We start from the raw sequence: 12,240 nt of genomic DNA, 5'->3' as shown, positions 1-12,240 counted from the left end.
AACTGATATGATGACAGTACTAGATAAACATTTATGACAGAAAACTTACAAAACTAAACAAAATTGATAAAACTGGATCAAGAATCAAGAGGAAGCCACAATAGTCCACTAACTATGAAGATACCTGAACCTGCAGTTAAAATTTAACTAATATAGAAAAATAAGGTCCAGGGTGTCTGGATGGCTCAGTTGGTTCACCTTCTGACTCTTGAGTTTGGCTCAGGTCATGATCTCACCAACCATGTGGCTCTGCGGTGACAGTGAGGAACGTTTATGGGATTCTCTCTCCCTCTCTCTCTGTCCTTACCTGTCCTTACCCAGTTCTCTCTCTCTCTCAAAATAAATTAATAAGTTAAATTATATCCCACTTTCAAGGAATAGATAATTCCAATTTTATACAAAGCTTCCCAAAGAATACAAAAAAATGGACATACCCAATATTCACTTTATTTTTGAGAGAGAGAGACAGTGAGAGAGAAAAAAAAGCAGTAGAGGGGCAGGTTTGGGGGGAGAGAGAGGGAAAATCATAAGCAGGCTCCATACTGGGTGTGTGGATCTCATGATCAAGAGATCATGACCTGAGCCAAAATCAAGGGTCAGCCACCGCTTAGCCGACTGAGCCACCCAGATGTTCCTCCAAAATTCACTTTAAAAAGTCAGTATAGGGGCGCCTGGGTGGCGCAGTCGGTTAAGCGTCCGACTTCAGCCAGGTCACGATCTCGCGGTCCGTGAGTTCGAGCCCCGCGTCAGGCTCTGGGCTGATGGCTCAGAGCCTGGAGCCTGTTTCCGATTCTGTGTCTCCCTCTCTCTCTGCCCCTCCCCCGTTCATGCTCTGTCTCTCTCTGTCCCACAAATGAATAAACGTTGAAAAAAAAAATTAAAAATAAATAAAAATAAAAAATAAAAAAAAATAAAAAGTCAGTATAACTTATTAACTAAATTAGGTTTGGGTATTATAAGAGATATTATAGCCTGATGTCAATTATGAAACAAATGCAAAAAAAAAAAAAAAAAAAGCAAATTAGCTCAACAATGTAAATAAAGGTTAACATAAGTACTTTGAATTTATTCCAGTATTGTAAGGTTGTGTTGACATTATAGAATTTTTTAAATGTACAAATATATACCAGAATAAAGGGAGGAAACTGTGTGACGAACTCAAGAATGAAGAAAAAAATAACATGTAACACCCATTAATGGTAGAGAAACTCATAAAAAAAATAAAAAAGAAAGAAATGAAAGCTTCCTCAACATAGGCGAATAACACACATTCTTAGTGAAAACATGGTGATATCATTCTCTTTAATATCAGGAAAAAAAACGAAAGAGTATCTCTATTCAGCTATAATCAATGTTGACCTAAAAATCTGTTCCCGGGGCACCTGGGTGGCTCAGTCAGTTAAGCATCCAACTTCAGCTCAGGTCACGATCCCATGGTTTGTGAGTTCAGGCCCCACGTCAGGCTCTGTGCTGACAGCTCAGAGCCTGGAGACTGTTTTGGTTTCTGTGTCTCCCTCTCTCTCTGTTCCTCCCCTGCTTGCACTCTGTCTCTCTCTCAAAAATAAATGAAAGATTATAAAAAAATTAAAAATCTGTGCCAATGCAGTAGACAGATTTAGAGAATGTAATTTTAAAAATTACATAAGTTAGCAATGCATGAATATAAGAAAAATGGCTGAAGACCTATATAGATAAAATGATTAAATCGTATTGGAATAATTTAAAGAAAACCAAAAGGGGGTTATACCATGTCTGTGGAAATAGAAGAATACAAATTAATCTATATGTTAAGGGTAGTTTCAATAAATTTCCTAACAACTGACTGAAGCAGTTTCAAATTATTAGAAGAGCAAAGATTCTAGAATATTCTAGAATAAAGCAGGGAAATTGTTTTATCTAATATCAAGAATTGTCAGAAAGTTGTAATAACTAAATAAGTATGGGATTGCCAGTAAGAAGACAAAAATTGATCACTGAGCTAAAATTCAGAGTCCTACAAGTGACCATTTATGAATGCAAATAGACATACACTGAAAGTGACATTGCCCATCAATGTGAAAAGGACTGTCTTGTACATAGATGATACTAGGAAAATCCATTATCTATACTGGCAAAAATCATATTGGATTTTACTTCACACTATCTATAGAAACTCAGTTCTAGATAGATATAAATCTGAAAGGAATATTTTGAAACTTTTATAAGAAAATCTATAATAAAATATGTGCCCTCAGTGGAAGGAATTTCTTGTACAAACAAAAGAGTCCTAATCTATAATTGTAGATAGTTTCAACTACTTTAAAATTAAAATTTGTATTGAGCAAAGGACTCCAAAAACATGAAATAGTAAAAAAACACAGGGGTACAAGAAATTAGTCATATGTTATCATCTTATAAAGAATTCCAACAAATAAATAATAGAATACACATACAATTTTTTAAAAATATCTACTTATTTTTGAGAGAGAGAGAAACAGAGCATGAGCAGGGAAGGGGCAGAGAGAGAGGAGACACAGAATCGGAAGTAGGCTCCAGACTCAGAGCTGTCAGCACAGAGCCTGATGTGGGGCTCAAACTCAGGATCATGACCTGAGCTGAAGACGCTTAACTGACTGAACCACATAGGTGCCCCTACACATAAATGTTTTTTTAATGATTTATTTATTTATTATTTTTACATTTTTTAAAATTTATTTTTGAGAGAGCACAAGTGAGGGAGGGGCAGAAAGAGAGTGAGACACAGAATCTGAAGCAGGCTCCAGGCTCTGAGCTGTCAGCACAGAGCCCTACACGGGGCTGAAATCACAAACCGGGAGATCATGACCTGAGCCTTCGTCGGTTGCTTAGCCGACTGAGCCACTCAGGTGCCCCAATGATTTATTTATTTTTAAGAGAGAGAGTGCAAGTGAGGTAAGGGCAGAGAGACGGGGTGGACAGAGGACATGAAGCGGGCTCTGTGCTGACAACAGCAAGCCCGATGTGGGGCTCAAACTCACAAACTGTGAGATCATGACCTGAGCTGAAGTTGGACGCTCAACTGACTGAGGCACCCAGGTGGCCCTATTTTTTTTAATGGACAAACTAATGAATAGGTATTACAGAGAAGAAGCACCAAAAATGGCTAATAAATATACCAATAAATGTAGTGTAGATTTATGTATGTAACTATATATAAGCTATGGAGGAAACTAAAGCTGCATAAGGGGATAGGTGAAAGGGGATGGATCTGGGATATATTGGGGGGATAAGGTAAACATGTCTTATGATGCATCAGCTGTGGTGTAAAAAAGAAAATGAAAAATTGAAGATGATCCCTTGCTTTGGGGCTTGAGCAACTGATTAACATTCATTAAGATGGGAAGACTAAGGATTTTGGGGGATGGAGTGATGAATTAAGAATTTTGTAGGGTGCCTGGGTGACTCAGTCGTTTAAGTGTCTGACCTCAGCATAGGTCATGATCTCGCAGTTTGGGCCTTCAAGCCCTGTATCGGGCTCTGTGCTGTCAGCTCAGAGCCTGGAGCTTGCTTCATATTCTGTGTCTCCCTCTCTCTCTGCCCCTACCCACCCCTCTCAAAAATAAATAAACATTAAAAAAAATTTGTTTCATTTATGTTAGGTTTGAGATGCCTATTAGTTAACCAGTTATAGATGCCTCAATTTGGGGAGTCTCTTCACATAACCATAATATTAAACCAAAAGAAAAAGCCTACCTGATATTGCCATATATCATAAAAAGATATTTGGCAAAATTTGCAGTCATTTGTCTTTTTTAAGAAACTTAATTAAATAATAATAGATGTAAATTTGATATTTAATGATGAAACACTAAAAGAATTTCTATTAATGACAAGGTATGACACTTTAGCCACAATTATATTAATGTTGCAATAAAAATCTTTAAGATAAATAAATAATTTGTATAAAATGTGGATATGGTTGCAAGTCTATTATACATACATTAAGCTCCAGCCAGATTTGTTTCACTGAAAAAGCCCATTAAGGCATTAAGAAATAAAACTTGAGAAAAGTAATTTTACAGAGCTAGAATTCCTTATATGACAACAAAGTAAATGCATCCCTGTTATACTCCCCTCTTCTCTCAGCCTCCATTCTAACAATCCAGAAGAGAGGTAATTTAGGCCATTAGCCAAGATATGAAGAGATTTACTGGAGAAAAAGAGAGACAGGTAATAAAAATTAGTGAGTTACAAATTCACAATTTGATTAGGTGAAGCACAGAGGATTTTTTTCTAGGGCAGTAAAACTTTGTATGGTACTTCGAGTGGTGGATACATGACATTATGCATTTGTCAAAACTTATTAAACTTTTGGGGCGCCTGGGTGGCGCAGTCAGTTAAGCGTCCGACTTCAGCCAGGTCACGATCTCGCGGTCCGTGAGTTCGAGCCCCGCGTCAGGCTCTGGGCTGATGGCTCAGAGCCTGGAGCCTGTTTCCGATTCTGTGTCTCCCTCTCTCTCTGCCCCTCCCCCGTTCATGCTCTGTCTCTCTCTGTCCCAAAAATAAATAAACGTTGAAAAAAAAATTAAAAAAAAAAAACTTATTAAACTTTACAGTACAAAAAGTAAAATTAATCTGTTCAAAGTTTTAAAAATCAATTAGGAGTCTGAAGGATCTCAGGATGGAATGCAGAGTGTAACAAAAGAATTAACTGTATTATAAATGTATGCTATAACATCACTAAGTAACTTTAAAAATTACTGGAACTGTAAGACTAAAGGCAAAGGAACTGTACGTACATAGTACTGTAGCTGGTGAAGTTATTTCTCATATGGGTGTGGACTGATGAATCTGAAAATACTATCCATGTATACTGGAATTAAACAAAAGTAAATCAATGTCAGATGGTAGGAGCCAGGTTTCTTGGTGTTGCAAAGGAAGGCTACAGATAAGCAAGAAGGAAGACTAGAGTGAACTAGCTAGTATTGGGTTAAGTCAGAGTCACTGGTCTGAACATGTAGATATAAATAGATATGGAAATTATTATAGATGTGTGTAAATGCACAGACAGGTGTACATTCATGTAGTTTCTAGCTCTGCTGGCTGAGAGAGCCTAGAAGCAATAAACACAGTAACAACAAACACAGTCAGCACCTGGACCTTGGTTTCTAATACTGTCCTCTAACAAAAGGAACCAGGGCTCCTTGGAGAAATGACTGGTTCTAAGTCTGAAGCAAGAAATGTACAAGATGATCCTGAGTCATCTTGTAGGGTGAGACAGGAAGGAAGTACTAAAAAAACAAAATTATAGGGACATGCCTAAAGTACACAGGAGTCAACCTTTCAAGGACCAGTTTCAGAAACAAAATAAATAATGTAGTATTCATGAACCCAAGGCATACGTAGAGCCATTTTAAAATGGAGCCAGAGCAGCCATTTCAGCAGAAGTGCCTTTGCATGTCCTATTTTCTGAATCTTTGAATTGGGCTAAAATGCCAGCATTCCAGACAGTCAAGTAGCAGGAAAGAGAACACCCTGTCAGAAAAGACTGATAAAAATGAACTTTTGTGTAGTGATCACTTTGAATGACCAATCAAGGAAATACAAATGTAGCTCTGCTTCTCAGCATCAAAGAACTCTTCTTAAAAACAATTTATTTAATCTTCTTTCTTCCCATAAAAATCCTGAGTCTACTTCCTGTAATCAGGACACTACTTAGGCTTCTCCCTAAATCTGTGAACCCCAAATTGCAATACTTCAATCCCAAATAAAAGCTTTGCTTCTTGAACTGGTTTCTCATTTTGAGGTTGGCATATTGGATTATCACCCGAAGTATAAACTAAAACATCCAGAAATCCATACTGATAATCATAAATGATTGAGCAAATAAATAAATAAATGGGAGTAAAGAAACATATTTCCATACTGAAGAATTCTAAATAATTTAAGTAAATATTCCCCATGAGGAGGTGAAACTTAATTCTTAATTCCTGACAAACACCACTTCAGCTAGATAATTCAGCTTAACATCCTCAGTGATACCATGTTGATAATGTGTAACTTTGATATGATGTAATGAGAATGACATTTCCTTTCTATGGTCTTCCTCCAAAAACGCATAATGAGGCATAATGACTAAATGTAATGTGATACTCTGGATGGGATTTTGGTAAAGAAAAGGGACACTAGATAAAAACTGAGGAAATCTGAGTAAAGCATGGAGTTTAGTTAATTACGATTTATCTGTATTGGTTTATTAGCTGTGACAAATGTACCAGAGTAATGTAAAATGTTAATCATAGAGGAAACTGAAAAGAAGTATCCAGGGATTCTATGTACTATCTTTGCAACATTTCTATAAATTGAAAACTATCCTTAAAAAAGCTTATTAAATGTTAGCACAAGGAGAAATAGTAATATGAATATTCTTATATCTATTTTTTAAATGTACTTCGTATTTAAAACCTTTCCATCAAGAAAAGTGTAATAGAAATTCATGGAAACTAGCCCGTTAACACTCATTTTTTTCAAAATTCAGTTAGAGTATCTTCTATATTTTGAAGTCTTTCTTAATGCATTGTTTATGTTCCTTTTCTACTCAGTGTTATACTTATCGGTAGTTTACCTGAGTCCCTCGGTTTACTACAAGTTCCCAAGGAACTATGATTGTTTTTATGTTCATAACCAACATCCAGAAAACATAAGTACCTGTAGTTACCAGTGTGTGCTTATTAAATGCATGGAGATCGAGAATATGGAAGAGAAAGAACTAAAGACAAAAGCATGGGAATTCCATATGAAAACAGCCGGAAAATGAAACAACCAAGAAAACATAATTAAACAAGGTTAGAGAAGATTAAGAAAAAGAAAATTCAGTATCATGGAAGACAAGAAGGCAAAGTTTCAAAGGAAAAAAACGTAGTGTCAAATGCATCAAAGAGGGTATGGGGCATTTTTAATAAGATTGAGTACTGTTGGTTGAATTATGTCCCCCAAAATGAAGTATTCAAGTCCTAACATCCATACCTGGTAATGTGACTTTATTTGGAAACAGGACCTTTACAGGTATAATCAAGGTAAGACTAGTTTACACTGGATTAGGATTTCTAATCTAGTGATTGGTGTTCTTATAAAAAAAGAAAGGGAGATTTAGACACAGAAACATGGAGACAGCACATGCAGAGGAAGGTCACATGTCAATGGCAGAAATTAAAATGATGCCACTACAAATCAAGTAACTACAAGGACGACAGCAACCACCAGGAGCTAGGAAGAGCACGGAAGGATACTCCTGAGGATCTCTGGAGATAGTGTGGGGCTGCCAACCCGTCCACTGCAGACCTCTGACCTCCAGAACTGTGGGGAAACAAACTTCTGTTGTAAACCACCCAGTTTGTAGTCATTTATAGCAGTATCCCTAGGAGACCAATACATTGAAAAGGACTAAATAAATGATTAGGAAGCTCACTAGGAGTGTTCTAAGAACTGTTTTAGATAGAAAACATGAACCAAAATTACAAATAGCTGGGATGTGTGTGAGTGGTGAAGAAATTAATTTCATAATCAAACACCATCATTTCAAAATTTTTAAAAATTTAATCAAAATTTCAAAATTGTTAAAAGTCATCAAAACAGGGGTGCCTGGGTGGCTCAGTTGGTTAAGCATCTGACTTCAGCTCAGATCATGATTTCATGGTTCATGGGTTCCAGCCCCGAATCAGGCTTTGTGCTGACAGCTCAGAGCCTGGAGCCTGCTTGGGAGTCTGTGTCTCCCTCTCTCTCTGCCCCTCCCACATTCATGCTCTGTCTCTCTGTCTCTCTTTCTCAAATATAAACAAACATTAAAAAAAATTTTTAAGTCATCAAAACAAAAATAAATTATGCTTTTTCACTCATTATAATTACCATTATTTAATATTTTTATATTAAGCAATTTTTGCAAGGTTAGCAAAACCCCTAACAGCATGTTTTTATGTGCTATGGCGGATGGGGGGTGGGAATTAGGATGACATTATTGGACAACAATTTGAAATGGTTTGCAACATAAAAATTCATAGCATCTGTAACTTCACAAATTTAGTCTCATTTTAGAAATGTCCTGTAATTTATTTTAGCCATTACTACATAACTGATTTTCACAGTTACGTTCATACTGAAGTAAGAGATGTCTCTCTCTTTCTCTCTCTCTCTGTTTCTTTTTTTTTCTTTCCCTGCTGTGTCATCTAATTCAGCTTTTCTTTGCAGCCAGCTCTCTGTGAAAGAATCAGGATACCATTTCATTTCATGTTACTAAGGTCAATGTGTAGTTCAATCTTAAAATAACATAAGGACTAGAAGAATACTGCTATTCAGCTCTTCTAGCCCTGAATCTTGTGCTGTGTTTGCCATCAGATAGGTACTGCTAGTGGAGAGATTTTATCAAAAACTAGCAGCAGCCATTTTTTTTTTCATTAAGAATAGAGTTCATAAGAAAAAAAACCAGATTTCCATTAAATCTGACCGTTGTTTTTAGGAACAAAAGAAAGTTATTGGTTACTTAACCTTATCATAAAGCTGTCTTATATAGCCAATTACCCCCACTATTGATGCCTTTTTAAAATTAAATGCTGTAACTGTTTCAAGATATCAGTATCAGAATAGTCATTTTCCCCCTCCTGTACCACAAAACAGATCATTGCAGTAAGCCTGAGTTTGGGCCACTGCTGAGACAAGACGAAAGGTAACAAATGGGACAAGTACAGTTGATTGTTTTATTCAGCAGTTCAATTAGTTTTCATGTATAAGACCCCAGAGTTGCACCTGTCAGGAAATGACAACTTTCATCTGTGAACAATTAAAAAATAGATTTTTATAGGCAAGGATCTTCATAACCTGGGCATTGGAATGTATTTCTAATCATTTCTTCACAGAGCAAAATAAAAACTGGAATACCATTAAGCAGGATCCCAAGGAACTGCAAGTATGTTCCATCTTTTGGTTTATTGAATCTATGCTATTCATAGATTATGCTATTCATAATTCCAGGGAATTCTGGAACAATTGGGCTTCTCCAATTATTTCCAATGTAGGAAATAATTCTCCAATAATTCTCCAATTATTTCCAATGTAGGAAAGCATGTACCTCATTCTTCATGTCACCAATGAGGAAGGATAACAAGGGAATTTGTCAGAAGACAAAGGTGACCATTATACATCTGAGTCAGTAAGTGGAGGGAAGTTTGAGCTCAGCTCAGGAACAGTGACTGAAACGGGCAAACTGCTCCTGGTTTCAATTAACTAGAGAAACAGTAATGGACTCTCCACAAGTTTTCTCCTGTTCTTTGCAACTTAAATTTGTATTTTGTATGAGTAGTGGTGCTGTCCATCAAAGCAGTGGTGGTTTGGGGAGGTTACAGATAGAAGAGCCCCAACCTCTACAACTGCAAAATAAAAGTCCCACATAGAGTAAAAGATGACAGAATCTTCCTATGTAAATTCTGCTACTTAACATCTGTGATTATTAAAAATCAATTAGATTGGCTTACCTATCAAATGTTCCTAATCTTTATTACCTAATGTAGCTTCATATTTGCATTTAGTATCATTTTTCTTCTGCTTGAATTTTTCCTTCAACATTTCTTGCAGCATGAATCTGCTAGTGATGAATTCTTTCAGTTTTTGTGTATCTCAAAAGTCTTCCTCTCAGTTTCATTTTTATAGGGTTTTTTTGGTTGTTGTTTTTACTAAATATACCATTCTAGGTTGACTGTGTTTTCTTTTCATGCTGCTCCACTGTTTTCTCACTTGCATTATTTCCTAGGAACGATCTCTCTTTTTTTCCCATTATCCTCATCCTCTGCATGTAATGTAACGTTTTCTGTTCATCACTGATTTTGAGCCATTTGATTATGATTGCACATTGGTGTAGTTTCCTTCGGGTTACTTTTGCTTGGGGTTTATTGAGCTTGATGGAACTATGAGTTAATCAAGTTAGGAAAATTTTTAGCCATTATGTTTTTGAAAACTTTTTCTGTCCCTCCTCTTCAAGTTTGAACATGAGTTACATTTCACTGACGTTTTTCTGTTTCTTCTTCTTCTTTTTTTTAATTCTCTTTTATTTCTCTGTTTCCTTTTGGATAGTTTCTATTGCTACTTTCTTAAAGGCCACTAATCTTTTCTTCTGCAATGTCTAATCAGTCTTTAATCCCACCTAGTTTAATTTTCATTTGCTTATTAGCTTTTTAATATCTTCCATGTTTCCACTTAACTTTTTGAGCATATAGAATATAGTTACAATAATTGATATCATGCCCTGTCTTTTAATTCTAGTATTGATGTCTGTTCTGAGTCAGTTTCAATTAACTAATGTTTCTTTTTAATGTGAGTTATATATATCCTTGATATATTGAATGCCCAGTGATTTTTTCATCAGTTCTTGGGCATTTTGAATTTTACATTTTTGGTTTCTGGGTTTTAAAATTATCCTATCAATATTCTTGAGCTTTGTTCTGGGATGCAGTTAAGTAACTGGTAAGGAGTTTGATCCTTTGGTTCTGATTTTTTAATATTTACTGGGTAAGAGTGGAGCAGTGCTCAGCTTAGAGCTAACTACCTCCAGCTACTGAAATGAAACCCTTCAGTACCCTCTAACTGTTCAGTCTACTGGTGGTAACAAGGAACATACTCAGCCCTGTGTCAGAATCTGGGAGTATTACTCCTGGTTTTTCCAGGTGGAATTTTTTTGGGACAGGGAGTGCTTTAAATAGTTTTCTTACATTCAGGCAGTCATTAATCAGTTCTGGCTGAATATGAATACTTGAAGGAATAATATGAATGTCTCTGGATTTCTCTCTGTGTGCAGCTGCCTCTTCTCCAGTAGCTGTCCTGAGAAATTAGCCACCTTGCTATCTCCAGCTCCAGTCTATCTGGCTCAACATGAGTTCCTCAACACCAGATATTCTCTCAATGAAACAAACTGGAGCCTCACCTTATTATGGGGCTCACCTCTTTTGATTTCAACTCAGAAATCCCTGTTTTTTATGGCCTGATGTCCATTATCTTGAAAGCTATTTTTCACAGATTTTGTCCGTTTTTTGGTTGTGTTTGATTGTTCAGATGGTAGGCAAATCCAGTCCCTATGTTCTATCTTGATCAGAGATGGAAATCAAGAACTAGATTTTGAATTCAATTAACTTAAATTTAAATTTAAATAGCAATAAGTTGTTCATAACTGCCATTATGGATGTTGGCTCAGAAGCCATAGCTACCAACTGCCCATCCAAATCCAATAACAAAACTGGTTACGTAGTAATTAGTTTCAGTAGACATCAAAAGTTCAAAGCATCGTCCCTTTAAAATATGTCTTTAGGACTACATAAGGGGCCTTAAGATATTGTAGATTTCACAGTATAGACTGATCTTAGTTGGTATCTGTCACTTTTAATACTACAATGTAATCACGAAAGACCCAGGTTGTTTTTTTTTTAATATAATTTATTGTCAAGTTAGCTAACATACAGTGTATACAGTGTGTTCTGGCTTCAGGAGTAGATTCCCGTGATTCATTGCTTACGTGCAACACCCAGTAGTCATCCCAACAAGTGCCCTCCTCAATGCCCATCACCCATTTTCCCCTCTCCCCTGCCCCCTCATCAACCCTGTTTGATCTCTCTATTTAAGAGTTTCTTATGATTTGCCTCCCTCTCTGTTTGAAACTCTTTTTTCCCTTTCCCTTCCCTCATGGTCTTCTGTTAAGTTTGTCAAGTTCCACATATGAGTGAAAACATTTGATATCTGTCTTTCTCTGATTTATTTAACTTAGCATAATATCCTCCAATTCCATCCACGTTGTTGCAAATGGCAGGATTTCATTCTTTTTCATTGCCAAGTAGTATTCCATTGTACATATAAACTACATCTTCTTTATCCATTCATCAGTTGATGGACATTTGGGTTCTTTTCATAATTTGGCTATTGTTAATAGTGCTGCTGTAAACATTGGGGAATGTGTGCTCCTATGAATCAGCACTCCTTTGATAAATTCCTAGTAGTACAATTTCTGGGCCATAGGGTAATTCTATTTTTAATTTTTTGAGGGACCTCCACACTATTTTCCAGAGGGGTTACACCAATTTGCATTCCCACCAACAGTGCAAGAGGGTTCCCGTTTCTCTACATCCTTCTTTGGAAAAGTGTCTGTTCATGTCATATGCCCATTTCTTCACTGGATTATTTGTTTTTTGGTGTTGAGTTTGGTAAGTTCTTTATAGATTTGGATACTAACCATTTATCCAATATACCATT

Source organism: Herpailurus yagouaroundi, unplaced genomic scaffold (genome assembly GCF_014898765.1).
Source record: "Herpailurus yagouaroundi ecotype Mexico unplaced genomic scaffold, PumYag 209, whole genome shotgun sequence".
NCBI lineage: Eukaryota > Metazoa > Chordata > Mammalia > Carnivora > Felidae > Herpailurus > Herpailurus yagouaroundi.
This window is presented reverse-complemented; position numbering follows the sequence as displayed.